We start from the raw sequence: 4,909 nt of genomic DNA, 5'->3' as shown, positions 1-4,909 counted from the left end.
GCCCGCCCGCAGCATTCTGGGATGCTGGAGGTCCGGCTCTGTTCTCTCATGGCAGCCGAGGATCGTGAGAGGCAACGCACGTTCGAGTTACAAATCCAAACTCGCTCAAAAGTGCAGTTTCTAAAATTCTGAGCCACGCCGTGGGAGGATGAACAGAGGAATGTTTCACGCCACTTCTGAAGATGTCACAGGAACGTGACGACTCATTGCAAACTGCTCCCGGCAGATTCACTCATTATTTCCATGATAATCGTTCTACTGTTTGACATCTAACTCACCTGTCACTAAGTATTGCTGATAATGTTCCTTTCTGCATTGTTGTTGTTTGACCACAGTCATGCAACTAAACCCAATTAAATTTAAGGCAGCTTTTCTTCTTCAAAAATCTCCTCCTTAAGCCCACCCTCCGCCACCTCCAGTTTAAACTTCATGCGGAATATTTTGGAGGATCAAGAACCAAGAACCAAGACCTTATTCTGCCTCAATGATTTGATGTCTATGAACTGCACGCAAGAGAAGCTTTCCACTGTATCTTGGTATCTTACATTTTACACTGCAAATAAAACATGAGCTCGCTTTATTTGTTACGTGTACATCGAAACATACAGTGAAATGCATAATTCTGCGCCAGTAACCATCACAGACAAAAATATGTGCAGGGTAGTGGGGGATGCAGCTCCAAAGTGTCGCTATGCTTCTGGCACCAACGTAGCATGTCCACAATTTACTAATCCTAATCCGTAAATTTTGGGAATGTGGAAAGAAACCCATGTGGTCACAGAGAGAATGTACAAACTCCTTACAGACCATTCATTATGTGCCGTGTCTTTTCCATGACCATGATTGTTCTAGGTAAATTTTTCTACAGAAATTGTTTGCCATTGCCTTCTTCTTGTCCTTGTCCTTACAAGACGGGTGACCCCAGCCGTTATCAATACTCTTCAGAGATTTTCTGCTGGGTGTCAGTGGTCTCATAACCAGGATTTGTGATCTGCACCGGCTGCTCCTACGACCATACACCACCTGATCCCAAGGGTTTATGGGACTCAGGTCAGGGGCTAAACAGGTGCTACACCTTGCCCAAGGGTGACCTGCAGGCTAGTGGAGGGAAGGAGTACTTCCTTTGATAGAGACGTATCTGCCCTCCACCACCCATTCCTGACAGACTGCGGAGGAACTGAATCCTGACCAGTCATCACCGGCTGCTGCCCCATCGTTCCTCCCCAAACACCAGCCAAAATAAAGCCCAGCGTAACCTTAAGAATGAGCACCCTGCCTACCATCGGGCTCAGAAATGGCAGGAACTCAATTTTGTTTCTTGTTTTGGATTTTGTCACAAAGGCTCGGCAGAGGAAAAATTCATCTTGCTTGCCATCCATGCCCAGGAAAGTCACAACATTGAGGTAGTATAAGGCAACAGCGATTACAGAATGCAGAATAAAGTGTTACAGAGAAAGTGCAGTGCAGGCGGACAATAAGACCCGACAGCCATAAGGCCAGAATTAGGCCATTCAGCCCATCGGGTCTTCACTGCCATTCCAATGGTGCGATTCGATATCAGAGAATGTATACAGTTTGGAACCTTACTCTTTGCAGGCATCGACAAAACAGATTTAAAAAGAGCAAAGAATGAATGCCAGAAAATGTTAGAGCCCCAAAGCCAGCCTCCCCTCCCATGTACCTCCCCCTCTTACTCCTCTTGACGTAGAAAAGTTCCATTCAAAACTCTGTGAGCAGCGTACTGGAAGCTGTCCTGGAGCCTGGTGGGACGTGCCTTCAAACCTTTGTGTCTTCTGCCAGATGGGCGGGGGGGGGGGGGGGGAGGAGAGAGAATGTCTGGGGTGGGTGGGATATTTGATTATGCTGGCTGCTTTACTGAGGCAGGGAGAAGAGTACACAGGTTCCACGTTAAAGTCTAAAGTCAAGGTTGTTGTCATATCAACAGGTGCGTGGTGTTTTGAAAACCTTGACCTGCAGCAGCATTCCTGGCACAGCTTTACGACCTGTGAGCAGATCGCAGACAGTCAGCAGCCTGCTGTACCCAGTCTCCACAGATGCCACCTGACCATTCTTTCAGGCTCCTTTTAATTCACATTTCCGAGCGAACTTGATCCAGCACAAAAACAAGCTGCTGTGGGACAAGCAGGTCAGGCAGGGTCTGTGGAGGGAAATGTGTTCTCCTTCCACCGTTTATCTTCTGCTTGTTCAAGAGTGGTTAATGGCATTGCCAGTACACAAGTACAAAGAAGAATTAAGTAATTGTTACTCCAGATCTGATGCAGCCCTAAAAACACAATGAAATAAAGAACACAATAATAATTACAAATAAATAAATATACATAAGATAGCTTATACACATAGGTGGGTTGTTTGCCCATAAAGTGATGCTAGGCACAAGAGTGACTGAATAGAAATGGTAAAATAGTGGTGGTGGGGGTGTGGAGGGGTGGTTAGTGGGTTAGTGAGGAGGGAGGAAGGGAGAGAGAGGGGGAGAGAGAGAAAGGGCGATCAACAGTTCAGCGACTTTAAAGAGAATGGTTGCAGAATTTAAAGGAAAAGAAAAACAATAAACTGAAAGTTAAATGCCCACACTGTGGCTGGAGGCAGCAAGTAAATGAAAACTGCTCTTTTCCAACATCTGTCAAAATGGTAATCCTCCTTCCCCGAAAAGAGCGAGGGTAAGCAGAGAATGTAAATGTTGCTGTGCTTTTGGCCAAGTCTCGACAAGACGAGAACGAAAAGAAGGGAGTAAGCGGAACAAGTGCTAAACATGCCCTTACACTTCCTCCCTTACCACCATTCAGGGCCCCAAACAGTCCTTCCAGGTGAGGCAACACTTCACCTGTGAGTCGGCTGGGGTGATATACTGCGTCCGGTGCTCCCAATGTGGCCTTTTATATATTGGCGAGACCCGACACAGACTGGGAGACCGCTTTGCTGAACACCTACGCTCTGTCCGCCAGAGAAAGCAGGATCTCCCAGTGGCCACACATTTTAATTCCACGTCCCATTCCCATTCTGACATGTCTATCCATGGCCTCCTCTACTGTAAAGATGAAGCCACACTCAGTTTGCAGGAACAACACCTTATATTCCGTCTGGGTAGCCTCCAACCTGATGGCATGAACATTGACTTCTCAAACTTCCGCTAATGCCCCACCTCCCCCTCGTACCACATCCGTTATTTATTTTTATACACACATTCTTTCTCTCACTCTCCCTTTTCTCCCTCTGTCCCTCTGACTATACCCCTTGCCCATCCTTTAGGTTCCCCCCCTCCCTTGTCTTTCTTCCCAGACCTCCTGTCCCATGATCCTCTCGTATCCCTTTTGCCTATCACCTGTCCAGCTCTTGGCTCCATCCCTCCCCCTCCAACTTTCAAATCCCTTACTAGCTCTTCTTTCAGTTAGTCCTGACGAAGGGTCTCGGCCTGAAACGTCGACTGTACCTCTTCCTAGAGATGCTGCCTGGCTTGCTGCATTCACCAGCAACTTTGATGTGTGTTGCTTGAATTTCCAGCATCTGCAGAATTCCTGTTGTTTGAGTTAAATACCTGCTTGGTGAAACAGAAATTAGCTACAACGTGCAGAACCTGGTCGGCAGTCTGCCGGCAGGGGTACATAGACACTGCAGCAGAGTCTGTGGTTGTGACCAGATCCCCCTCCTCGGCACAGTTCTCGAGGCGCCACAAACTTGTGCCTGTCAGAAGTCCATGATGGGAGATTTGTCCAGGATCTTCTCGGCTAGGATCCAAGAATGTCTCCTCCCAGCCCCCCACGCTCCCCCCATCCACGAGGTTCTGGACCTTACCTCATATCCGACGAGATGCCAGGAGGCGCCACATGGTACAGACCAGGGAACCATCCACCAAGTGGGGTGGAGAGGGAGGTGTGGTGACTGGAGCCAGGGGGAGGTAGTAACCAGCCTGAGCTGGGGAACATGGAACAGTGGATAGATCTTCATTGATGCTGGTAGGCCGATCAGCCTACCGGGCGTGTTGTTTCTGAGCACGAAGCAGAGAAGCCCTGGCTCGTCTCTAGCTGCGCTAGAACTGTTCAGTAGCAGAAACTGCCTCATCAGGCTCCTGGCCATGGAGGAGCAGTGGATGGAATCCCTTCAAAAGGGGACATGTCCAACTGGAGGTTATTGTGGGCGACCTCTGCCCACACAATTGGAAGCTCCAGGACGTGGGTTGGGAAGAGGCAAGGGCACCGCAGTGTCGACACCAACCCCTGGTTCTCTCTCTCAGTCTGGCCGTTAGGTTGGTGGCGGAAACCAGATGAGGGGCTGGCCGTGGCTCTCACAAGAGGAGCGACAACCTTCCGAAAGCGGGAAGTGAACGGAGGTCCCCGATCAGAGACCATGACCTGAGGGAAGCCGTGCAGCCTGAACTCACGAGCCGCCGGGAGCTTGGGAGGGCAGCCTTAGAGAACCGACCCACAACGACCAGAATGGTGTTGTTTCAATTAGCCGGGGCAGCCCGTTGATGAAATCCACCGAGAGGTGGGGCCCGGGGCGGTGGGGCACAGGCAGAAGAATAGCAGACTCACGGGGATCTGGCGTGATGCCTCGTTCTGGGCATGTGGGACGGGTAGAGATGAAGTCGTGGACATCCCGGGACTTAGTTGGGCACCAAAATCGTCGCTTGATAAACTCTCAGGTCTGTTGAATTCCCGTGTGGTCAACCAGACGGCAGGAGTGACCCCGTTCCAAGCACCTTGGAGCGTACCATAGAAGGGACAAACAGCTGGTTGGGAGGTCCCCACAGGGGCCAGGGGGACCCTCACTTCCACCTAGTCATAGTCATAGTCATACTTTATTGATCCAGGGGAAAATTGGTTTTCGTTACAGTTGCACCATAAATAATAAATAGTAATAAAACCATAAATAGGTAAATAGTAATATGTAA

This window comes from Mobula birostris, chromosome 25, assembly GCF_030028105.1.
Source record: "Mobula birostris isolate sMobBir1 chromosome 25, sMobBir1.hap1, whole genome shotgun sequence".
Classification (NCBI taxonomy): domain Eukaryota; kingdom Metazoa; phylum Chordata; class Chondrichthyes; order Myliobatiformes; family Myliobatidae; genus Mobula; species Mobula birostris.
Note: the sequence above shows the minus strand (reverse complement) of the source record.